Source organism: Canis lupus, chromosome 12 (genome assembly GCF_011100685.1).
Source record: "Canis lupus familiaris isolate Mischka breed German Shepherd chromosome 12, alternate assembly UU_Cfam_GSD_1.0, whole genome shotgun sequence".
Classification (NCBI taxonomy): Eukaryota; Metazoa; Chordata; class Mammalia; order Carnivora; family Canidae; genus Canis; species Canis lupus.
Window position 1 is genome coordinate 50,247,045 of NC_049233.1, and position 26,251 is coordinate 50,273,295.

A 26,251-nucleotide genomic window follows, 5' to 3' on the forward strand; every position below is an offset into this window, starting at 1 on the left:
ATGATCTCTAATTTATGTATTGGAAAATCCTATTAAACCAGACTTGACCAGGCAAACAATAGTAATTTGCTTTTTCTGTTGATTGCAAATGTGGCTTCTGAGTTACCTGAGTACTAATAGTTTCTTTTCTTCAGTTTGAGTTGCACTGGGATTTTAAATAAAAAAAAGTCAATTTCCAGTGCCGTTTGTTTTGAAAAAAAAAAAAAGTGAAACAAAAAAAAACAAGGGAAGTTGGGAATCTCTGAGGTCTTTACACTCTGAGTTTGAATTTACAGTTTGTGAGGAGTAGGAACTTTTACATTCATTTAGAAACGAAGTTAACATCAATGAAGGAATTAAAGAAACACAATGGAAGAGACCCGGAACAGGAGGAGAATTCTGATTTAGATGTCAACTTTGCACTGAGCTAATTTGGGGTTCTAGATTTTTACTAGAAGCCAACTAGTTCATGATTTCCAATTTAAGCCACTAACAAAGGTGTAAAATCATTTACAAAGCTCATGATTTGGGTGTGGGGCTGGAGAGGCTGATGTTCAGAGAATATGGTATGGCTAAATAGCAGGGGTTCTTTGAATTTCATATGCTTTAGGATGGTTACTTCTTTTTTTTTTTTAAAGTAGGCTCCACACCCAGCATGGAGCCTGATGTGGGGCTTGAACTCACAACCCTGAGATCAAAACCTGAGATGAAATCAAAGGTGGGATGCTTAACCAACTGAGCCACCCAAGTGCCTCTATGATAGTTCCTTCTAAAGACCACTGTCCTTGAGGTCAATAATGAGTTGGTGGAAACTTGGGATGTCAATACCTTCTGGAAGGACTAAATCTATTTGTTACTTATGATTTATGCTCGATGGGAGCTGCTTAACAGGTCAACACTTGAGTGATGTCAGCCTCATGGAGCAGTAGTCTTGGGAAGGAGGGAGTGAATTGAGGAAAGACACATCGATCAGAAGAGGAAGGAAGAGGAGAAAGGAGGAGGATGAAGATACTATTTGAATAGAAAGTTTAAAAGTAATAATTATCTACTTGAATGACTTGAGAAATATTAGTAAGTACAGAAATCTATAACAGGTACTTTACACTAATAACTTTGATTATTTATTACTCCTCTTATCAAGATACTTCTGGTGACAGTCATGGGAGAATGTCATGACTCATAATGATCCTGATTTTTCAAAAAAGTATATTCAAAATCTTCTTGGCTTCTGTCCGATCCATTGTTTCTGTTTGTCTCTCTCTTGATTTTTGGTATAACTTCCATTTTTTGTTTGTTAACTAAATTCTGAAAACTCATGAAGTTTTAAATAAAATAAATAAGTAATAAAGTAAACCCTTATTTTTATTTCCCCACTGCCTTGTCTGGTGTCAGGCATACAGTTGGTTAGTTTTTGCAATTTTTGAATCATTTTGTTTTCAAAGATAAAATACAAAGATTTATTAGAGTACCACCTGTTTTACTATACACACAGTTGGAATGTCTTGGTTTTTCTCAGTGAGGACTTTGGGGTACATTGCTCTGTATATATGGTACTCTATACATGTCTTTCTCTCTTTACTGGGGGCTCTCTCTCCCATTACTCTATATCTCTTAAATCTCAGTCTGGACAGTGCTGCTCAGTGAATGCTAATGTCTAGAAGGTTAACTAAAGAATGAAGAAGACACGAAGAGCCCATGGGTTATCTCATTTGGCCCTTCCAGTGCCCTCTCTTTATTGTTGATACTGGGGGATGCTTATACTCAAGGGACCTGCTAGCAGCTGCCTGTGGTTCAGGTGTTCCTCTGTATTTTAAGTGAATTTTAATCCAGATGTTAAGACCATTCTCTAGAGTTCAGTGGTGCTAGGCTTACTGTATCTAACTCAGGAATATTCGCATGATAATAGATAATTTTGCTAGAGAGAGAGCTGGGAGTTGAATCCAGAGTATGTTTCTTCTGTTCCTGGCCAAACTGTTTTCCTAAAGTAGGAGAAATGTTGTATTGGGGATAAAGTGTCCTCTTAAGTGTTCTCACCTCTAGTAGGAAAAATTCAATTTCCCTGAAAGATATGTCACCACTTTTACCTTCCTGAGACTTTAATCTCTGTATTACAGTGGAAAAGGTGCTGAGGATCAAAGATGCAATACAAATTACTGGGTCACGTTTTGAACCCTACTTGTGTGGTCATCAGAACGTCTAGGAGCAGGAGGAGGCTGGCAGCAGATGGAGAGCTGTGGGAGTGTCGCAGGAACAGCAGGGAAGGCTGCTGAAATTATCTCAACAGAGAATGGTGATTTTGATACTGTGTTCTGCCACCAAGCACAGGTTATTAGCTGTAAAAAATCAATTTTCTTTGATAGTGTCTCTGTGTCTCTTACCTCTTTGAAATTTAGGCGATGACCAAAGTAACTTCAGACAGTATACTGCATAGCGCATTACGTGTTTGTTGCATTTAGTTGCTCTGGACATTATAAAATCAATAGATTATGATGCTGAAGCCAAATTTCAAAGTGTATACTGTATTTTTCCTATCTCCCTTGTAATTTCAATCAGATAAGGTTTTTTGTTTCTTGTCCAATGCCATTTGGTAAGCATTCAGTTTCTTGCAAAAAGCTAAATGTTCTATGTGGATATGCTTCAATCTAATCACAAAGTATTTATTTAGTTCACAATATGTGCCAGTACATAGAAGGTGCTGTGAAAGAAACAAACTTTGTATTAGACTCAGCGCTCTTTCTCTCTTACAGAATTTATTCCTGTATGTTAAAATTCTCTTGCTCCTTTTTCAGTTTTTGAGCTTATCCTTTTTATGATAAAATTAATATAACTACATTATCAACAAATTGGAAACAAGTGAATAACTATTATCCATAGAGTCATTACCCTAACAAAAAACTACTAGAACTATGTTTTCTTCCAGTCTTTTTTTCTGGGTATGTGGGTTTTCTTCTTGTTGCAGTGTACATGTACACTTATAGCTTCTTTACCTTTCACAATATAATGAACACTGTCCATTTTACTACAAAATCTTCACATTTTAATTGGGGAAGGTTAGGATACTTTGAAGAATAAATGAAAGACACTGTTTAAGTAGTCCCTTGTTTTTATAGCTTCAGCAGCAGCATGGGAAGGTAAAGTGAGCATGGGCTTTGCCCAGAAATTGGGCATGGGGACAGACTCAATTACATTTTTGCTCTGTGATCTCCTTTCTAAGCCTCAGTTTTTCTATCTGTAAAATCTGCCATGTATTTAGTAAATGTGTGATCTGGAAATGGTAGTTATTATCACTTAGGCTCTTTCCAGTTTTTGTCATTATAAATAGTGAAATGTGGATCATTTTTGCATGTATAACACTTCCAGATTTTATATTATTTTCTTTGGCTAGAACTCCAAAGTGGAATTTCTGGACTGATTTATTTAAGGATTTTTGACTTGCTTTTTCACATTGCTTCCCAAAAGAATTTGCTAATTTAAATCATACTATCAATGTTTGAGAAAATCTCATCTCACTTTTTATTTTTCAGGTAAAACTGAAGGTCACCCATGTAAATTCCTGCTAATGCAAGTGGAATTTTTTTTTTAAAGATTTTATTTATTTATTCATGAGAGACACAGAGAGAGAGAGGCAGAGACACAGGCAAAGGGAGAAGTAGGCTCCATGCAGGGAGCCTGATGTGGGACTAAATCCTGGGTCTCCAGGATCATGCCCTGGGCTGAAGGCGGCGCTAAGCCGCTGAGCCACCTGGGCTTCCCACAAGTAAGATTTTTTATTGTAGTCTTCAACTTTCTCAATTGGGATTATTGTAGGTCTGTTCATTTACTAAAATACTTTCTATTTTTGTAAACTTTTATATTTTTTTAAATAGTCTACTTTTCTTATCCAGAACTTGCATAAAGCTTTATGTGCCTTATTGCTATTGAGAATATATACATGTTAGAATAACTATAGATTATATAATTGTAGATAATTATATGATATGATTATATAATATAATCTATATTTTTCATATTTGTTTAATATTCATATCTATTTTGTGTGCTTTTGTATCATCCTTCTTTTATAGTTAGAACCTCTAAACCAATATAAGTAGCAATAGAGATAATAGGCATCCTTGATTTATTTGATTATAAAAGGAATTTTTCTAGGATGATGTTTCCCAAACTGTTCTGAGGGGACTATGCTTTGAGAAAAGAAAAAAAAAAGTTGCAATCCATTAAGATTTGCAATTGGCAGTGTCCTATTAATGTTTTCAAGAAGTCCTAATAACAGAAATATGTCTAAACTTTATTCAACTCAGTATTTCCCACACTTATTTGGACAAGGAATCCTCATCCCCCATCCCTTATACCTTTTTTAGAACTGTGCATATTAACATATTAGAGAGTAGTATTTCTGAGTAACTCCCATTTGGGAGAAATCCTATAATTTACCCCATGAAATATAATGTTGGAATTAATTTGGAAAATATTTTGTTAATAATGTCAAGGAAGTGGCCATTTATTTTTCTGGAAAAATGTCATTAACAGGAATGAGTATTAAGTGTCTTTTAAGTATCTATTAAACAATTTAGTTTTTGTTATTTAGCCTACTAATAGGATCTAATAAAAAGTTCCTCAAGATTGAAACCTCTTTAAAATCCTGGCATAATAACTGCTTGGAATCGGTGGATTTTTTTTTCAGTACTCCTTGGATTCTCTTTGCTAGTGTTTTATAGTAACTAGAGATTTTGCATCTACAGTCTTAAGTGAAATTTGTGTATGATTTTTATTTTTGTGTTAATGTCATTAAATTTTGGTATCAAGGATATATATTCATTCCATTGAATGATGTGAATACTGTCTAATCTTTTCTCAATATAGTAACTGTTTATATTCAATATGGGAATCCTTTGCTTCTTGAATGTTTGAAATAATTCCCTGGTTAATGGCCTGAAACTTTTATGGGGATATTCTTTAATAACCATATCAGTAATTTCCCCAGTATTGCTCTTATCAGGTTTTCTTTTCATTGTTAGGTCAGTTTTGGTAATTTATATTTTTCATCCAGAAAACTGTCTATTTTGTTGGGATTGCCTAATTTATTTGCTTATAATTATTTATAGTATACTTTATAATTTTCAAATATTTTCTGTACTAGTTTTTTATGTATTCTTTTTACTAATTGTGCTGTTTCTGCCTTACTTTTTTAAGAGCTATGCTCAAATTTATTAGCTCTACTATTTTTCTTTTTTATTTTGAATTTACTATTATTATACTTTTCTGTTTTCTGAAGCCACTTGTATTTCTTTGCCTAAATTATTAATTTGATTATTTTTCCCCTTCTTTTCTATTTTTTAAACAATAAGAACACTTGACTATAAAATTGCCTGTGAGTTGATCTATGAATTCTATAAAATTTAGTGCATTTTATTACCATTTTGTTGTATCAAAATAAGATTTTGATATTACTTTCTGGTCTATTGGAGATCTCAGGAAAAATCCCCTAAATGGAAGTGAGATTTGTGACTGCCATTCATTTCCTTTTCTTTCTTTTCTTCACTGCTAGACTTAATAGGGCAAAGATGGCTGGTCATAAGCAGGCTATGCTAAAGTCACTGGGCCTGGGACACCTGGGTGGCTCAGCGGTTAAGCGTCTGCCTTCAGCCCAGGGTGTGATCCTGGAGTCCCAGGATGGAGTTCCATGTCAGGCTCCTGCATGAGCCTGCTTCTCCCTCTGCTTGTGTCTCTGCTTCTCTCTCTCTCTCTCTCTCTCTGTGTGTGTCTCTCATGAATAAATAAATAAAATCTTAAAAAAAAAAAAAAGAAATCACTGTGCCTCATGTAAAAGTTTGACTCCTTACCTGCTCGGAGAGAGAAAAACAGCTACGACCTTCAAAGTGTCTGTTTAAAGCCACTTTAAATTTATTTAACAAATATTGATAAATCAATTACTATGTGTCAAGCATCACTTTAAGCATTTTGTGAGTATTAATCTAATTAATTTTGTAACAGTTTTGTGCTATAGGTACTACTCACCCTTTCACAGATGAGAAAAGTAAGGCGCAGAGAGGTCTGTGAGTCAGGACGTGGACCCACTGGGTCTGGCTCCAGAGGCTGCAGTCTGAACAATTAAGTAAAACTGCTCTTTTCTTTTGAAATTCTGCCCACCTATTCCTTTGATACAAATATCTCCCTAAATAAGTTAGAGAAAAACATCTCACTTTGTACCCTGCTTAAGATTTTTTTAAAATGATTTTATTTATTTATTCATGAGAGAAACACAGAGAGAGAGAGAGAAGCAGAGGGAGAAGCAGGCTCCCTGTAGGGAGCCCAACGTGGGACTTGATCCTGGGTCTCCAGGATCACACCCTGGGCTAAAGGCAGACGCTTATCCACTGAGCCACCCAGGGATTTTCCTGCTTAAGATTTTTAAAAAGGTTATACCTGCATAGACTTCAATACTTGTCCCAGGAAACTAATAAAAAGGGTGAAGGGAATCAGAATATGCCAGCCCAAAATATGGATCTTGGATATTTTAAGCAGAAGGAATTTGAGAAACAATTCCTTGCAAAGCAATAAGGACTCCTTGACCTCCTGCTTCTCCCCTGAAGCAGATCACAAGACCCTCTGGTGAGAGGTGCCCTCTCTATAAGGGGAAGAAAAGAGGTCCTTTATCTCAGGAGACTGAGGGATCCTGGGAGGAATCACAAGCAACAATCCTTGCTAATTTCCCCCAGTTTAATACCCTTAGCTCATACCCTTTGTCCTAGCATGTTTTCCCAAGACTTGCCATTCTTCATCAAGCCTAGTTGAAAAAGGCTCAGACTTAACCCTTTTATCAAGTCTTCATTTCCTTATGATGGCTCCCATGTCACTGAAAACTTATATTAAATACCTTTCTGTGCTTTTCTCATGTTAATCTGTCTTGTCAGTTTAATTTTTAGGTACAGCCAGGGACCCTAGGAGGGTAGAGGGAAAGTTTTCTTTCCTTTATAGAGGTCAGAACACATCTGTCTTATTCTACTCCTTGCTGGAATGACCCGCAAAGCCTGATCACTTCCCTCCCAGTGGTAGTCGCAGGCTAGACAAAACCCTGCATCCACACTAATTGCCACGTCAGTCTTAACAGCTGCAGGATCCCAAATGTTCAGGTCATTGAAGCCCCCACCATTGGCAGGTGGCTGCAAGCAAGATGACCTATACTGAGACTATCATTTGCACTACCTTATGTAGGGAATAAAAGGAGAGGAAACACAGATTGGTCTCTATTCTTGGGATTCTAAAGTTGCTGTCTCAGATGGATCAAAAGAATGAAAGCAAGCAGTGGTTCTTTTGAACAAGTGGCCCCAAGTGTGGAGATCTGACAATAGGAAACACTTAACTGCCTCAGGAGGAACACAGGAACCTTGCTTCTGACCACAGATCACTCTGTGCAGGGTGTCCTAGTGAGCAATTACCTCCTGGCAAGCCAACATCTACAATTCAGGGTCTGTCTTCCATATTGTAAATGGGGTTTTGAGGTTTATGTTTAAAGGGCTGCTTGTTTTCTCTGACCATGATATCAAAGTATATAGAGAACATCTCATCAGTCTTTTCATTGTTCTTCAGTTTCAGCTCCTCTGGGGGAAATAATTTATTTCAATAATGTGCTGCTTAGTAAACCACACAGTCCCCTTAGCAAATTTTACTTGTGCCTTAGAGTGTATATTTTACTTAAGAACATGCCACATATAGCCTTCAACTTCTATAATGAACACACAGAAAATTACCTTTACTTACATAGAGTTCCTCCTTGACCCAGTTGTAAGATTTTTCTATTTTCTTCCCTGTGAATGGAGTTTTAATTTAAAAATATCATTGCTTTTGGTTTTAGTGTGTTGTGGTTAGAAATATGTTCTACTTTTATCTGTGTTTCCACGCATGTACCTTTTGTTTTTAGTGTCAATATTTTATTTAATAAACACATAGAGCTTTTTTAATGAATGGGGCATTGATACTAGCATCAACTATACTCAATATCAACTATATATAACATAACAAATGTTAGCTGTGTCAAATTTAGCTACTGAAGTTCTGCATCAATTGCTAACTGTATGGTATGTTAATTGTATGATATGTCTTTGTTAATTCTATTGCTGATTGTATGATATGATCATACAGTGAAGATTTAGAGCATATAGCCTTATCTTTTCCCAAAACAATTACAAGTTTTAGTAGGCCATTTGTTTAATTTCAGGATTTACCTAACAATAGTGTCACCTACTTGCAAATCAGCTCTAACATATGGAAGCTCATATTTTATAGTAGATGCATCATATATTAATTGTAAATCATGTCATAGCTCTTGAGACTTTTTTGTATCATCTTAAATATTTTAAGTCATAGAGAACCATTCATCCATTTCAGCCATTGAACTATTTCACTTGCATTCCTGGTTCTTCATGACACCTAATTTCTGAACTACAACATTTTTTATAATAGACTAGAATGGGCAAATTATTGTCCTATGATTCTTCTGGCCAAGGATGACTAGTAACATAGTTCCAGAGACACTTGAGTGCCATGTCCCTAGAACAGAGGTTCTCAGACTTCAGCAAGCATTAGATTCACCTAGAGGGCTTGTTAAAACAATGATTGGTAGGCTCTACTCCCAGAGTTTCTGGCCTAACAGATCAGCACAGTGCCTGAGAATTTGTATTTCTCACAAATTGCTGGGTGATTTTTTAAAAAAATATTTTATCTATTTATTCATGAGAGACACACAAAGAGAGGCAAAGACATAGGCAGAGGGAGAAGCAAGCTTCCTGCTGGGAGCCTGATGTGGGCCTCAGCCCCAAGGACCATAGGATCGTGACCTGAGCCGAAGACAGATGCTCAACCATTGTGTCACCCTGGGGTCCCTGCTGGGTGATTTTGATGCCGTTGGTCCAGTCTGTACTTCGAGAACCACTACTCTAGAATTACATAAGACATGTACAGAACCTTTGCTCCAATATCACCTAAAGGGATACTGTCAAACTTGACAAGTCCCACATTTCAATCCACTGGTCTTGATCGTAAGTCTGAAAAATCTATTCTTCTCCAATAATAAGTGCTTCTCAGAGTCCATCTTCCCAGCTTTCAGGCTGGCTTAGTCTTAATCTGGGGGGTTATCATTCTCAGACTTGGAAGCACAATTGTGTACAGCCAGCGCTTTGGCATGCTTTATTCCTGTGGCAGGTATCATTTAAAATACACAGACTCTTGCTCTCTCAAGCACCTGAAAAGAACTTTTCTATACTTTGATCTCTTTTCTTGCTTACAAGAGTGAGATAGACAAGAGGAATGCAGAAATGGTGCAGCAAAGATGGATGCTCCTAGAAGCCAAACAGAACGAGTAAGAGCGTTTAGGGCTGTCCAGGCTTTTGCTGAATTCCTTTGAATCTCTATTGCCTCCAGGTGAGCACATTTTTTTGATGCTCAGATTATATATGTTTTTCCTAGACTAGACAAGGAAGAAGAATTAAGATTCCTTTTAGGGTCTTTTTGCTTCATTCCATACCAATCGTAACATTTCTTGAACTTCATGGAGAATTCGGAAGAGTTCCTCATAGTGATCGATTCTGTGTCATCCATAAATAATGTTACAAAGAGGGACTTTCAGGTTATCTGACTAAGACCATCTTTAAACATGTTTAGGAACAGATATTCCAATCTAGATAGCCTGTTTTAGTGTTCATTCATCTTTATATTGATGACGTTCTTCTCTTGAATTTGTACAAATCCTTAAAATATCAGCCCCCCCTTTTTTTTCTGATTCCATTTTTCTGTCCAGGTAGGAATCAGGTTAGATGTCTCATCATGGTAACAAAATTAAATTATACTTTTAAAGGCAAAACAAATTGGGATTCTTTAATTTTTAAAATGGGTCTAGCCCTTAATCCTGTTCATGCTTTTTTTTAGTCTCTATCATCTCCTTAAATATTTGTAAGCTTAAAATTTTTTTTTGGTGGTAATAACATGTTTTCTTGCTTGCTATGTGTCAGGCAATGTCCTAAGCATTTCACATGTCATTACATGCTTTACCAAATTAGTAGATATGCATTATGAAAACCTCATGGGTTTCTAAAATAATTAATCATTTTGCATAAAGATTCAGACATTTCTCTCAAGCGAACAGAAATAATTTTTCCTGGTCATTATTTCTTGTTTTCCTATCTTGTAAAGGTTCTCTGGAAATTGATTTTTGATTTGCACCAGTTGTTTTAATATTCTAGTGTTTTCCAATTCTGTCAGTATTAGTAGCTTCGATGAATACTGCAATTTTCTCTGGCATTCAGGGAAGCTCAATATGCTAATTAAAAGATGCTGATCAGGAGATGTTAAAATTTCTTTTAGGATCTCAGTTAAATATAACACAGAGATTTCTGACAGAAAAGAAATGGGTGATAACAAATATAGAAGCAGGTGGCAGAAACTGTTTAAAAGATTGCTAGATGTCACTCTGGAAGAGTAAGCAAAATAAGAACACTCTCTGAACAGAAAACGTTAACCCTTGATAGTGATTAAAATCTTTGTGCCTAACCTAGAAGTTTGTTCATTCTTTTAGCCATTCAAGCAACAATCATGAGCAGTCCTTTACTGTGCATGTGGCCCTATACTGAGGTTAGGCTACAACTACAAAGTCCTGGTCCTTGTCCTTGAGGGAGAAGCTCCCAAAGGGCAGGATGCTATATGCAACGCTCACCTCACCCATACATTCCACTTGTAGGCTCTTAAAATGCTAGAAAAGGACATTTGCACTTGGGATATTGTAATTAAGAACAAAAGAGAAATGTCTTCAGGGGAAAATACTTTTTCTCAAGGGGCTCACGATAGAAGAGGGTGTAGGATTTAGTTGGTGGTGGAGAGGAGTGACTGTTGGTGCAAAACGTGGATTTAAGAAGTTCTGTCTCATGCCTTAGGAGGCTAAGAAAGGGCCCCTCCCCCAATCTGCAGCAGGTCCAGGGATGAGAGCTAAGTGAGTGACCCCATCCTAAGGGAGGGGGCAACATCTGGTCCTGGGGGTTTTGGGGACTTGGGTCAGGTGGTGTCTGTTATCTGAACTGGACAGATAATGCTCATCAGGAGCTGAGACTATCACACTCTTTCCATGTGCAAATAAGGTGCTGCTGCTTTCTCTTAGGAAATGCTGCTTTCTCTTAAGAAAACCTCTTTCTACATCATTTTCTTAATATACTTGGTGGAATTATTCTGAAAGATGGAATTTGACAGGTGAAGCAATAACCTCATCCTCTCTCACATAACACAACTCCAGATCTGCCACAGACAACCCTGGCAATAGGATCATATAAATATCTGGTAAATTACCATGATGCTTTCAGTTATGATACCATTAAACTTTGAGTAGGAATTCCGTAAACAACTTCATTGCTCTGTATAACACAACATAATATAAAATAACACAGCATAACATAATATTCCTGTTAAATACTTGTCAATAAATGATAGCAAGACTAAAAGAAAAAAAAACATTATTTTCTCAGCCATCTCAAAGTATAAGATTTGAGCATTATCAATATCATTTAATCTTAGGCATAGTATGTTTAAGGTCTCCCATTATGTCTCCCTCTCTTTGCAATTCCTCTTCTGACCACACTTGATTGAATGTTATTCATACTATTAGGAGTAACCTCATACTATCTGCCTCTAATGCACTGGGCATTGTGTATATATTATCTCTAATACACAGAAACTACCAGCATAGATACTATTATCTCTCCTTTACACTGAACTCAGATTTGTTGGGAAGACTTGAGGTGGGATTCAAATCCAAATCAGACAGATGCCAGAGCCCAGAGCCGAGACTAGCTCTCCCTAGTAGACAGCATCTTCTGGAGAAGTGCTTTCTGTTCATGTTCACACATCTAATGGGGGTCATTGCAAACTGTCCTTGATAACTGATGAGATTGCAGATATGATTGTAAGAATCAAAAGGAGTAATATAAACAGCAAGTAAAAAGGAAAACAGTGTTGTTGAAAAACGTTAATATTTTGCCAGTATTATGATTTAAATAAGCATTACTCCTGTGTGGTTGTATTTAGAGTAGTGTAGCAGCAATTCAGTAGTGCCAGGATTCAAATTTGACATTTACTTTGGAACCAGAGTATATATGGTTCAGTAATCATTATTAATTCAGACCATTCAGAACAGGATGACAGGTTTCATGTTTAGCCTAAAGATAGTTGGCCTGCTATCAGTAAAGATTTGCCCCAAGCTGGTGGTCTGAGAGATTTAACCATGCCCCTGCTTGGCAGGCTCCACAGTCTGTGGCGTCCTCTAACTTCCAAATGCGGCTCAGCATTTATTTGGCTGTTAGATCCATCCTCCTATGTTGAATCAGAGGGGTCAGGGAAGTCATTTGGAATGTTTTATTCGAAATCCCCGTTGTTGTTCCTAAGCATAGATATAAACACAAGGAAGCAGGGTCAGAGCTGGCCTCAATGATTGCACTATGGTGGACGGGGTAAATAGGATAATGCCAAGGATGGTTACCCACTGGTCAATTTCCTGGAGACTTGAAATTAGCATCATGGTCCCCCATGTTCCATGTCATCTCCACCTGAGGGTGGCCTGGACCAGGGTCATCTGAGCCCAGAGAAAGCATACCCACAACTTTAGGAGCCTATCTTTTGTGTGTGTGTGTATTTATGTGGGCCAGCTTCTGTGCCCTTGCATCATTAGCTAATACTCCTGAGATAAAAATATCTCAGAAATCAAATCACTGTTCTTCAACTGCACAAATGACTTGGTGGAGATCACCCTGGAAATATGATCATTTTCTTAAAGGAAGAAAAACAGTATGTTAAGAACTGAAAGAACAAATGTTTGTCAATGTTTTGTCTTGTAATATGTGTGCATCACACAAGGTGGCAGAGTAAGCATAAGGCGATCCTCCCGTGTGAGGCTGGACGCTGCATTGTTTGCAAGGAAGGGACAGATTACTGGCCTCCTGCCTTTGCAGCATCAGCCACAGCTGCTGCTACTTCTCTCTGTGTGTGCTCACAGGTTAGTGTTTCGGTAGAGTGTGGCATATTGTTCCATAAAATGCCAGCACTCAAGTCCTTTGCTTTCAATGAGAAACTGTGTTAAATTATTAGACATCATTGGCATCTTGAAAATATGCTCTGACTCCTGGCTCCAGTTTATATGCCTTTTTTTGATGGAAGACACAAGCTTATTCTCCATCAGCATTCTTGTTCAACTCAAGGGTATTGTAAAAGCTCAGCCACAGGACAGTTTTATGACCTCTGATATCAAATTTTACTTTTTTCTTCTCCATATAGGATGTGAATGTGAAGTTAAATATTTATTAAATATTTGTCAGGCTTATTAGCTCTGTTTGTTTTTCTCCATAAGGAGAATTAAAAGTCCCTGGATTTATTTTTAAATTTAATTGAATGGTTAATACTTAATTTTAATCATTATTAATTCAATTTTTAATGTAGTCGTTTTTACGGCTGAATTAAATATTTTACCAGACTCAGGCTTGTGAACAAGACCATTAGCAATGGACTACATAGGAGTGTCACACCATGCATCAGAGATAGTATAGAATAAATTTATTTGTACTATTAACCTATTCGTTACAAAGAAATGGGTCGTCTTTCAAAGTCATGGTGAAAACATTTGATATCCAGAATAAAAAATGGAAGCTATGCATATTCCTCATTTCTCATATAAAATTCACATGTCTTACTTAGCCTCAGATGTTTTAACTGATACAATTTATTTTCCCAAGTTCTTTATAGAAAATATTGGGCTGGACTATGGGATGGTAAAATGCTTATCCTTAATAAAGTGGGTCATGTAATTGACCAAGCTAGACCGCCAGGTAGACAGAAACTGTGGCTGGTGATCTTTGGTCACTTGTCCTCTCCTGTGATCACTTTCCCAAGGGCTTTCAATACTTCTGGAAATCCTGTTGGTGCCCGTCTCTGTGTCTCTCCTTTCCTCAAGCTTAAATTATAATCCTTATTTCTAGGCCTCTTGCATTTGGCTGCATCTTGTCATTTCCTCCTCTGTCTAACATCCACCAGCAAGTGCTAGAGCTAGCTCATACTGTCTTGGAAGAGTCGATTTTTCACATCTTTTCCCAATTCTGAGGTTAGTGACACCAGGTTGATAGCTTGAAATTGGCCATGGTGGGAGAATTTACACCACAGAAATCAGCAAACACTCCAAAAAATCAGGGCTCTTCTTCCTTTCCTTCTGAGCCAGTTTACCTGCACTCCACAGTGTAATACCAGGATTCGAATAAATAACCCCAGATCCAAGTTGATTGTGTCCTTCCCAGCACCATCCCAAATTTGTAATTAATGGCACGTTGTACGAAGTTACTCTTTAATGTATTAACTTTCCTAACTGGAAAATACATATATTTATTCACAGAACTGTTGGTATTCTTGTCCATGTTTAGGAATGACAGATGATTGTTACACAGCTGGTGTGTCATTTGAGCCATTGTACATGCAGCAGCTGGGCAGAGATTTAAATGGAAAGTGTCTCCACCTAAAGACCATGCCAAAAATGAGCTCCAAATAATCTAAACACCACACTGAGTTTAGTGAAATGTCTAGCACTTCTTCAATTTGCTGGCTACTCCTGGAGAGCTTGGCACAGTAGAACAGTATAGAGCATTACAAAGTCACAAATTAGATTTTTTGAGGGACCTTCGGAGCTACTTTATCTTGAGGGCTCTTGTCACCCTGGAAAAGGGGATGCTCTGACTTCCTGAGCTGGATTTGAATGTTGTCACCTGGAAGTCACACAATCTGGCAGAGTCAAATATTCAAAGTGTTTAAAAATCCACAAAAATCCAGGACATTCTCTCATCTGAAATTCAAAGCCCTCAACAATATTTTCCCAACCAACTTCTCAATCTGTTGTTCTCTGTGATTTCCAGTCATCCCATCTTTGCTGACTCTGTAGCTTCTGCCTGAAGTTTTCTTTATTCTCTCTTCCTTTATCTAAACTTGATCCTGTTTCTAGATTGATATGGAACCCCAACCCTTCCATAAAGCTCATCCTGGTCTACCCACTTGGAAATAAGTCCATCCCCTACAGAACACTAACACCATTTTCTATACAAATGTTAGGTTATTTATTAATTTTAGCTACATTTCCACCCATGTTTTATCTTTTCTGTTAGATCTGATGGTGGAAGCCACATGTGCCTGTTATTAAGCTATTGAGCTTAGCTCCCCATTCCCCCTCCTCACTCTTCTCTGTGGTGCTGGGGCCGGGGCTTTGCAAACCACATGTCTGCTTTGCCCACTGCTCCCTGTTAGGTTCTACCATCAGTGGCACTGGGAGGAGAGCCTAGAAGGCAGTGACTGAGAAGGGACATGGTCCTTCCTGTTTGTTTGATGTTTCTGAAAGTAATGTCTCAGGGATGGCACATCACCTCAGCAGCAGCAATTGTTTCCAGCCTCCAGCTTCTTTTCAAAATTCCACAACCCACCTCCTGTGGTTCCTCAGAGCAGCAGCAGCAGCTGTGCAGGGACTTGTTCTCAGGCATCTCAGCTCTGGCCCCGGAGGCTTCACTTCTACTTTCCTGAGCAGCCGCTGAGTGGTGCTTCCTCCTCAGATGTTGGAGCCCAGATCCAAGGAGTGCCCCCTCTAGCTTCTAGGTTTTTCTCTGGGTTTCTCCAGCTCAGAGGTGCCCTGCTTTCTCTGATCAGTAACTTTATGTTACCTCAGTCTTCTCTCTGAAAGGTCCTTTCGGTCCTCCCAACACTTGTGTTACCAATACCCTATGATAAATATCCTGTGGAAGTATCCAGAGTGGTTTCTGTGCTCCTGACTGGATCATGATTACTACACAATGACTGATCCATCTGTGTTTCCTCCTTTGCCCAGTGCCCTGACCCGGTTTCCTAACAGCATGGTTTGAGCACAGTAATTACTTAATAAATATTAGTTGAATAAATGAATGAATATTTATCGAAGATAAAAAGATCTTGCTCTATTTCATTATTCTGTCTTTTCTCTGGCGTTTTCATGATTACTATGCTCAGATAGGGGCTTCAGTTAGCATTCATGGGCATTTTTTTGGTTGGATCAGGAAACATTTCCTTGGAGTTTATGGGATGGCTTAAAATGCATGACTTGTCACTGTGCTTTACAAACAGCAGAAAACACCATCTGCATTATGCAGTGCCCCTTAGCGTTGGCCACTCTTCCAAGCCAGTCTCTGGGGAAGTTGTCCATACTGAGAAAGATATGACTTCCCTCGTGTGTACTGGTAACCAAAACAGACATGATTTATGAAGTGCACATTGAGAAGGAAAAATCACGAGCCACGCTTTTGCTCTCTCCTAAAAATTGGTAAGCATATTTTTGAGGATATGATTTAAGGGCAGACTGTGGAGTAAACAGCTGCTTTACAAGCATGTGAATAATTGCTGCTTTAACCAGAGTAAACTTCGCAGGAGGCTGAGACATTATCCAGTACAGTAGGAGATAAAAAGAGTGCTGGGGGGAATGTAGAGCTTGACCAACTGGGTCATCAGCAAGGATGTGATTTCTAGCCTGGATTATGAGAAATGCTCAAGTCTGGATATGTGTATGCCCATAGGAATCTAGTAAAGTATGGACACACCTAGATCTCTTCCTCACCGCTTTTTTAGTGCTTACATCAATGTAAGCAACCGATCTCATTAAAGTGCCTTTGAGAAAACTCCTTGAATACAGGTATGAAATTGGTAGTTACTGCAATGGCAGTGGTATGAATGTTTTCTCTGAATGTTTTACTGATTTTGATCGTTATCAGCATACAAACAAAGCCAGTACTCCAGTGAATAAATGCAGCATCATTGGGCAGTCAAGGAAGGTAAGCCATACCCTATGCCCCTTGTTCTCACCTAGGCTGTGTTCTTTAGGAATCACCTGAAAATAATTCCTTACCAGAAATGTGAGTTTGTTTAATATACACTTTGCTAAATATAAAGAACGTAACGGTAAGTCCTTTGGCATTCAGCAGTACTGGGAAATTTCTCCTGAAGAATTGAAGTCTAATCCTGAGTACCTATATTACAGATTTTGGATTTCGATCATTTTAATAACCAACAGAATATTAGGAAACTTCAAAAATACATCCCTTTGCCCTTTAAAAAGGATAAAATGTATTCTGAATTGGAACAACCAAGTGATTTAGGGGTATGGATAGGAGACACATTATGTCTGCACATTGGGGTAACAATGTATAGTGTAACCACAGGTTCTGAGTTGTACAACTGTTTCAGTCTTGTCTCTTCTGCTAATGAACCTCAGCTTCTTCTGTAAAATAGGGATAATAATATCTCCTTCACAGGTTACAGTGAAGATCAAAAGCTGTTACCTTCCTGAAAGTTCCTGCGACAATGACGGCTTGTGGTAGATCCCCAACCTATGCTGGCTGAATCGGAAGGGACAGGTGTAGAAGTTAGTGCCAGAAGTCACTGTGGGTTCTGCGGTGTTCAGCCCCGGGACACGGCACGGATCTCCGGCTAGACTAAATGACACCCTGTCTTCACCACCAGGGGGGATGGAGTTTATTTTATTTTATTTTATTTTATTTTATTTTATTTTATTTTATTTTATTTATTTTATTTTAATAATAAATTTATTTTTTATCCGTGTTCAATTTGCCAACATACAGAATAACACCCAGTGCTCATCCCATCAAGTGCCCCCCTCAGTGCCCGTCACCCAGTCACCCCCACCCCCTGCCCTAATACCTCAGTCAGGGCTGGAATGCAGAGCCAGGAAGGTAGATCTAGGTCCATGACCTCAGAGCAAATAGTTTGTGAGTCATGGAATCATTTCCCAGACATCAAAGCCCCTCAATTAAAGTTGCAGCCCGGCTGCTGTTGTCCAACTATGGCAGCATCCTGGTATCTTTCTTCTAGTTCTCTTAGATCCATAACATCAAAACATCATACCTCAAGTCTGAGCCATATTTTGCTGAGACAGAGCCATCTGTACCTGTAAACCCCACACTTCAGTGTACTTTGAATTCTAACTTTTACAGTTTGTTTTTTTTTTTTCCTTCTGGACTCTACTATTTCTTTTCACTGCTATAAATTTTCTAGTCTATGCCGTAAGTAGTCCATGCCCTGTCTTCAAATTTGCTATTTCTAATAATTTGATAAAATTAGCAATCTGATCCCTAACTCTTGGAATTACATGGAAAATAAGCATAAATCGGTGATGATAAAATCCCAGGTGATTTTCTTAGGAGTCGAATGCCTCGGCTTAGTGCCTGGAGTTTGTGACCTTTGTTGACAACTCTGAGGCCTCTTTATGTCCTTCCTGGTTTGTAGCTGTTTTCTGGAAAGGTGACATTGCTTATTGTAGAGTTCTAGATGAAATATTATTGAATTGTCCTTAATCCTCTTCTGGGAATACAGGGACGATATTACTGATTCACTGGGCACCTGCCATTAAGTGGAGAGAGGCAGCATTCTGCGCTGCCTCATTTTTCAGGACTCCGGGTGTTGATAAGAGGTATTCAGAAGAGCTTGATACAGACACTAACTTATCTAGTCTCCTTGGCAATTGCTTGCGGATGAATAGGCAAGTCAAGTCCTCATAAAGGAAGGTCAGGATGAAGGTTAACAAATATATTTTTGAGGCTGGAGACATGAATAAGCAGAAACTGTCAGAGGTTGAAAGGGAAAAGAAAGGGGGAAAAAAGGAATTCAGGACCATTTTCAGACAAAAGAGGAGAAAGAAAGCAGACAAAGGAACATATGGGGGAGGAAGTAGAGGAAGAATTAATGAATGCTGGCATACTGACCCTCCACTGCAGCGGGAGCAGCAGGTCCAGGAAAGCATCCCCTGACTAAGACTGATCACTGAGCACAGACACAGCATATAAGGTCCAGCTCCAGGAAGGTCCTTGGAGAGAAGCGCAGTGTGATTAAGATGCAGTTCCTGCTTAACCCAGACCTGGGAAAGTGAAGAGAAAGCAAAAGGTGAGTCAACAGGAAACTGTGAGCAATACCTTGGCCAGGAAAGAAAGTTAGAGAGTCAGCAGGTTGAAGAGTGGTCTGAAATAAACCGTGCAGCTTGGCAGGCTGGGGCAGGTGTGAGCAGTGGCAAAGTGATGGAAAATAAGGACCCCTGGTGTCCTCTGGTGAGTCTAGAAAGCCAGGCACGTGGGGACTTGGAACGAAGGACTCCAGACATTATACTGACACAAAAGAGGCATGAAAGAGAGTTACATTCGGGCTGGGGTGACAGGGGTGGGGTGAGGGTGGTTTCTAGGGGAAGAATACTGGTCATGGGTTTGGTAAATCTTATATACTAACATTCTCCAGTGGCATTGCAGACTGATTTTGCCTCTTTGCCAGGTACTGTCCTAAGACTCGGGGGTCACTACCACCTCTGATCTGAGCCACCATCATCCCTTGCCTAGATTACTTAATAGTTTCTTAATTGGATTTCCTGCTTCTATCCTTCTATCTAAAGTCTATTTCTAATAGAACAAGCCAAAATGATCTGTTTTAAACCATAAATCAAATCTTCTCTTTTGCATAAAACCCTGCGATGACTCCCCATTTCACCCAGAGTAACAGCCAAAGTTCCCACAAGGCTTTACAAAGCTTTATGTGATCTGCCCCCTGCCCAGCCCTATTCCTTCTGTGATTCCACTACCTACAGCTCTTCCTCTTATTTGCTCTGCTCCAGTTAAATGCCTCCCCATCCCCTTGCTATTCCTGGACTATGCCAGGTATGCTACCTCCTGAGGGCTTTTGCTCTGGCTGCTTCTCTGCCTGGAATGTTCTTTCCCCCAGATATCCACATGGATAACTCCCGTCAGCTTCCTGGAATTCTTTATCAAATGTCATCTCCTTGGAAAGGCCTTTATATATTTAAAATTGTAACCGCCACACATCCTCCTTTGCATCCTCTCCCCCTTTCTTTTTCTTTCCTTTATTTTATTTATTTATTTCCTTTTATTTTTATTTACTTGCTATTTTATTTATTTATATAGCCATTATCATTCTGTAATATACTATTTAATCCAGTTTTTAGGTTTGTTGTTTACTGTTTGTCTCCCCTTACTAGACTGTGAGCTTGACAATGGCAGGGATTAATATGTTGCTCATGGATGTACCCTGAGTGACCAGGCCAGTGCCTTGTCACATAGTAATACTCAATTTCCCTTTGGTAATCTTAATCTCTGTAATTAGTACCAGCATCCAAACAATTTCCTAGCTGGAAATCTAGTAGTTACTCTAGACCTTCACCTCTTGCATCCAGTTGGCATATTAACAATAATTTTAATAAAAGTCATGTTAAATCACTTTCCTAAATATCTTGGATCCACCTCTTTCTATCTAATATTACTATTCCATGAGGATGATAATGAGGATGGGGAAAAGGAAAGAATAGTTATTTTTAAAATTTTGTGTTATGGTGATCCCTGGGTGGCTCAGTGGTTTAGCACCACCTTCAGCCCAGGGCCTGATCCTAGAGTCCCGGGATCGAGTCCCACATCAGGCTTCCTGCATGGAGCCTGCTTCTCCCTCTGTCTGTGTCTTTGCCTCTCTCTCTCTCTGTGTGTTTCTCATGAATAAATAAATAAAATCTTTAAAAATTATGTTATGTTGTGAGCTTAAGCGGGGTTAGGTGATATATATCATTAAAAGAGGAAGATAAAGAAATTGGAAATCTCTGTTCTTTCTAGTCTAATACTTAACTAGATACTCTCTCTCTGCCCCTCACCCCATACACACAGTTGTTTCATCTCAACCCTCAGGGGGAGGAAATCAAATCTATAAATGTCTGGATGTGGATCTCAGTTTCAGTGCAAATCAATAAGGGTAACCTAAGATACGGATCATACGATGATTAGAATATTCCTTAGATTTTTGTTTGTTTGTTTTGATTAGCGTATAGATGTCCAAAGACATAAAGGTCTTATGGAGCCTCGGGTAAGTCCAGAAGAACTCTTTCCATCCAGCATAGATCTGAAAAGATCTTGCAGGGATGGGAGTGTTAAAATGATGTCTTGGCCCAGAGGTCCTCCCACAGTTAAGGGGCAAGCTCATTAACTAGTAGAGTATTCCCCTGGAGGCAGTAGCGAGCTGAAGCACATCTAACCCACCCTAAATCCTACCAGACATTGACTGCTATTGAAAATCTGGTCCCAGACTAGCAGTCTACTTCCCTTGTCTTTTTCTTATGATCTAGAGTTCTCCAAAGATAGAAATTGGAGAAAGTATTTGTTGAGTTGATTGAAGGCAGCTGTATTTGCAAACTAAAGAAGAGTGATAGGATCATAGTTGTTCAATCCCCAGTCACACCGTTAACCTGTTGAAACTGTTGCTATCTAGAGGCAGTGAAGAAATAGTCTTCTCCTGAGCATTTCATGATCAGTGTGTGTAGTAGATTTCTCTGGGGGAATTAAGATTCTCTCTCTCTCTCTCTCTCTCTCTCTCTCTTACTTTCTCTTTGTGAGCATTTCTCTGGGATTGTAACTATGCAACCAGGTGGTCAGAGGGCTCTGTCACTGAGCAGTAGCTGCAGAGCCAGATGGTAGCATCAGCCCTATCTGAGATTTGTCACATGATGATGAGGGGCAGTCTATCTGCAGAAATAGCAAGGTTTGCTTCAGAGCCTTTTCTAGAATTTTCAGGGGCTATTTAACCTACTTTGTACCAACTGTCTATGGCTTTCTGGTCTGAGAAGCAGATTCGATAGCATTCTGAATCCCAGATAAAATTCAAGAATGCAGTTATACATAGACAAAAACACTCAATTAAGAGAGGAATAAATGAAAGTTTTTGCTCTTCCAAATGTAGTCTTGATTAACATCTCCTTTGATTATGGTTTAGAACCTGCCGGACTTTCTTTCCCTTCTCTTAGACCTTCTTTCCTTCCTTGCAAAAGATCAATCTCAGATGTCTTCCTTGTGTTCCTTTTAAAAAAATGCCTATCTGTCCCTCCCTCCCTCCAATTTCCAGTTCTTTCATGGGTAGAACTTTCAACAAGCCTGAAGGCTGACTGGAGAACTCTGACATCTCGTTACTCCGTGCTTCAGTGGCTGTTAAATTGATAGTTTCAGAGTGGATATCAAACTATCCACTCTATCAATGTTTTTTAAAAAAGGGAAAAAGATTACAGTCTGTCTAAATCAATGTGACACCTCTCTGACATGTGTGTCTCGATCACGTTCTCTCAACATATCCATTCCTTTTGACTGTCTCCATTTCTCAATGGCTATCTAATTCAAATAGGGCTTGTCATTTCATGAAAATTGCTCCCCATTTTACTTAGGTTTCTCTTAATTTTCTGTCTTTCTGCATTTATCCCAGGGCCAAGGATTCACCATGGGCCTTGCTTCCAATAGACATGGGTTGGAATTTCACAAGGCAGACGGAGTCTTGGTTTTTCTCCTCAGTAGAATTTCTATTTGTGGCACATGCATTTCCTTCTCTGCTGAATTCCCAGCAACAGTTCTCAGTGAGGGCTGCTGCTGCTCTGAGCCTGTTTGGATTTTTCTTTCATTCTCTCTTCACATATTGAACTCATTCTGTCTTGAAAGGTTCTCAGTCTCCACTGGCCGGGGGAAGGTGAAACATATCACAAGTTGGCAGAGTTGCAGTGCGCTGTGCTTTGAACTTGTAAAATTCTTTTTAAAAGTCTAAATCTTTAAAGGAAAGAAAAGAGGCTTCTGGTACATTTAGACAATGTGAGAACAGAAATGACCTGAGTTTAAAGATAAGGGTTAATGCTGTGATGTCAGTTCTTGGGCATAACTTCCCGGGAACCTTTAGCTTTGCCAAAGCTCTCTGATTTTAAATGTCTTTCAAGGTAATCTTTTTGTGTCTGAAAAAAAAAAAATAAGAAAACAGAAAGAACAGGATTTATGACTGTTATAGTAATTTATCCTAAAACATACAAACATGGTATTTTGTTGTACTCCCAGAAGCCTCTCTTCAGAGATAAAATTCAGCATCATGCCCTGCCTACTATTACTACTGCCCTTCCAATCTGACAAACTAGTTAGAGAAATGAAGTGCAATGAAGATGTTCACTCTCTTCCCTCTCAATTAATCAGGGCCCGTTAAGAGGCATGGACTGTTAGCACATGCAGCAATTACTTCACACATATTCCTCATCCAGCTATGATTATAGGATCACATACTGACTGCTTGTGATTTAGCTCAACAACCAGGGAATGTAAATGCTGCCCTGACAAGGATTCGCAGTGTGCCTGGGCAAACTCTCTGGCTTAATATCACCGTCTGAAAAATAAGTTTAAAAATAATATCATAGTAATCATGGACAGCAACAGAACTTTTTAAAAAGCACATTACATATGCACCAAGTTGGTTCTAAACAGATGTATAGAGTTTCTTTTTTCTCCATCACTACTCCTTAGCACCCTATGTGCTCACGGGCCTCATTCCTCCAGTACCCCCAAAACTCCCCCATCCATCTACACTGTCAATGTACTCATCTCAGTTATATAGTAGAGAAAATACCTGATTCCATGGGCTGATACCAGAGTTGGTTTCTAAACCTGGAGTTTATGAACCCCTAAAAGTTATAGGCAAGATTCTGTGTTTGGGGATCTATGTGCCTTATTCTCTAAAAAGGATCTACAGCTTTCATCTGATTCTCAAAACATTCTGGGACTCCCAAATGTTTAAAATCACTGCAAACATATTTTCCATTAGAAGGGCTTGCTAATTTGGTCATGCCTGTTTATGGTGGTATTTCGGGAAATTCAAGGAAGGTAGTTTGAGGCATTGGGTAGGTGGGGGTGGACAGTCTTCTAGTCTTTCTATTAGCTACATGGTTCTGTATACTCATTGTTCTTCAGAATCTTCAGCTTGTTCCATTTTAGGACACTTTACTTTTAGTGATTTTGTTTGGTACAAGCCCTGAGAAATATGTACCTAATTCTTGCACTCTGGGTCTGTTCCTCACACACTAAGTAGTGTGCACTGTGGGTCTGGGGACACTGTTGTTAGGTGATAGACTTCCAAGTTATTTAGGAGGTGGAAAGTTGGGGAGGGGCAAAAAATTAATTTTTATTCCATTTGCTTGTTAATCTGAGGAAAAGGCATTTTGCCTGAATTACCCAAATGGCTAATAAGTCAGTATTTATCCTTTGAATACATGAAAGAAAACCAAAAGTAGCTAGGTTTATATTTTTTAGGTTTTAAAGTCAGCAAGTCAATGTAAATTGCTGAGAAGCAGCTTTTAAAAAGTTTGCCCTTAGTTTGGTGGAAAAGATGGACACAAATTCGGATCCAGAGGTTGGGTCAACTGATGTAGCTATACATAGGCATGGGGGGCTATCATAATGGGGCAATATTCAGAATGCCTTCTTGAATTGCAAGAAGATAGAATACATTTTTTTTTAAAGCATACCTTGGTCTCGTACCTAATCACTTGATCCCTCACTTGGATCTTTGTGAAGCCTTTGGAAGAAATCACTATTGCCTCAGGAAAAGGAAATTGTCAAGTCTGACTTTTAATAGAGAAGGGCTGCTTGCCAATGCACAATTCCTCTTTACTTGTCTCAAATCTGCTAGGGTAGTTTGTTAAGGAGTTTGTCCTCAGGCAAATTAATCTGAAGCAAAATGAATTGGGGGAGGATTGAAGTTCGAGTCAAAGATCTGAAATAATTTTCCCCTGAGTTAATTAGCACACTTATTTTAGGAAAAGTAAACTGTATCAAGAACATTGCTTCTCAATCATCAGCTTATAACTCATGTCTGGTGACATGAATTCTCCTCCAAATAATGACTACTTGTCACAGAGACAGGCTTCCCTTTACCTGGCTTTTGCACAGACTCTTAGTTTATAGACAGGTCTCACAAAAGCTTTTGCTGTGTGATTTATTTTTAAAAAACAAAACAAAACACCAAAAAAAAAAAAAAACTTGTCACTTCATAACTGACCAAAAAAAAAGGGAATTTGAGAGAGATGGCAAATTCTGTCATATGCTTTATAGACATTCTAGGCAAGCCTGGAACAACAGCCCATTTAAATAACCACTCTATGGATCCATCAAACTGAGCTGAGACATGCCTCAGCAACCTCTATTCATTTCAAACCCAAGCTCTCAGATAAAGAGCAGGGTGAAGAAGGGTCTGTAGTCAGTTCATACCTGGGAACTTCTCTGAAATGAGGATGCTGGAAAGAGTTGAATGGGGCAGGCTGTGACAGAGGAGTTGATTTTATCTCTGCTGTTACACAGAAGCATATGGTTTCCGCCCACAGGAAAAATCTGCTTCTCTTCTGGCTGCCACACTAATGCATGCATGAAGGGGAAAGACTTTGCTATCAAATGCATCTCTAGGGTTGGCATCTGTGATTAAGGCTTTCTGCTTGCCCTACATCCCTCCTTTAAGAAGTTTAAAGAAACTGCCAAAAGTTGTGCCTGCTTTGCTCAGATAGTGAGAAGTTGGGTGCTTGTGCAGTTTATAACATATCTACTGGTTGGGTCAATGTCTTAGCTCCATGCATCCTTTAATTCTGCTTTTCAGCTAATGGAATAATTAGAAGACAGGCTTAGAACTTGTAGCTTAGTAGAGCAGTCTTTTATGGCCAACACTGGTGCCAAACTACCTGTTAGATTGACCATGAATAAGGAGATTCTTGGCCCCAGGTGTTCTTTACTGTGAAATAGTGATGTTAGTACTGGGGGTTAGACATAAATTCTGTCTTCTTTATTTTATAGATGGGAAACAGAGGCTGTGTTACCAGAACACAAACATGAGAGGACATAAGATGGCTCAGTAGTTGTAGTTGGTGGTGGATATTTATAGCAGGCCAGTGGAAGAGAATATAATGGAGTCTTTAAGGTAATGGAAGGAGGACTCATTTAGTTAGGGCTAGAGTAGAATTTGCTCTCTTCCTTTCAAAGGCCAGAAAGATTCATTTAGGATCTCTTTTAACTACACAGACACAAGAAAGGATTTGGCATTTGTAGCAGGCACATTTTATACTGACCTTTGAGGGCAAGAGTCATGTGCCCTGACTTCCTAGCATTTGCACAAGTCCCTTCATTAACATAACACAAATAGTTAAAGTTTTAGAAATGCAGTTGATTTAAACTTTGTGTCTTAATGTCAGATATTGGAACAATTGTCCAGAGAGACCGAGAATTCTCCGCTACCATTGACACCAGTACTAGGAAGAGACCTGTCACCTGGATGACATGGGGTGCCTCTGAGCTTTGGATGCAGAAGAGCTTGAGGCACTGCAAACAAAAAGGACAGTAAGCAGCTCTATTTGGGAACT

At 38.9% G+C, this 26,251-nt stretch overlaps 1 long non-coding RNA gene across 1 annotated transcript; it reads left to right on the forward strand.

The window, feature by feature from the left end:
- The first annotated feature begins 245 nt into the window (after positions 1-245).
- On the forward strand, positions 246-17,525 carry LOC111098359. The gene is made up of 3 exons (XR_005368024.1): positions 246-1,050; positions 2,094-2,304; positions 17,313-17,525. It is a non-coding gene; the product is annotated as an uncharacterized LOC111098359 (long non-coding RNA).
- The last annotated feature ends 8,726 nt before the right edge of the window (positions 17,526-26,251 follow it).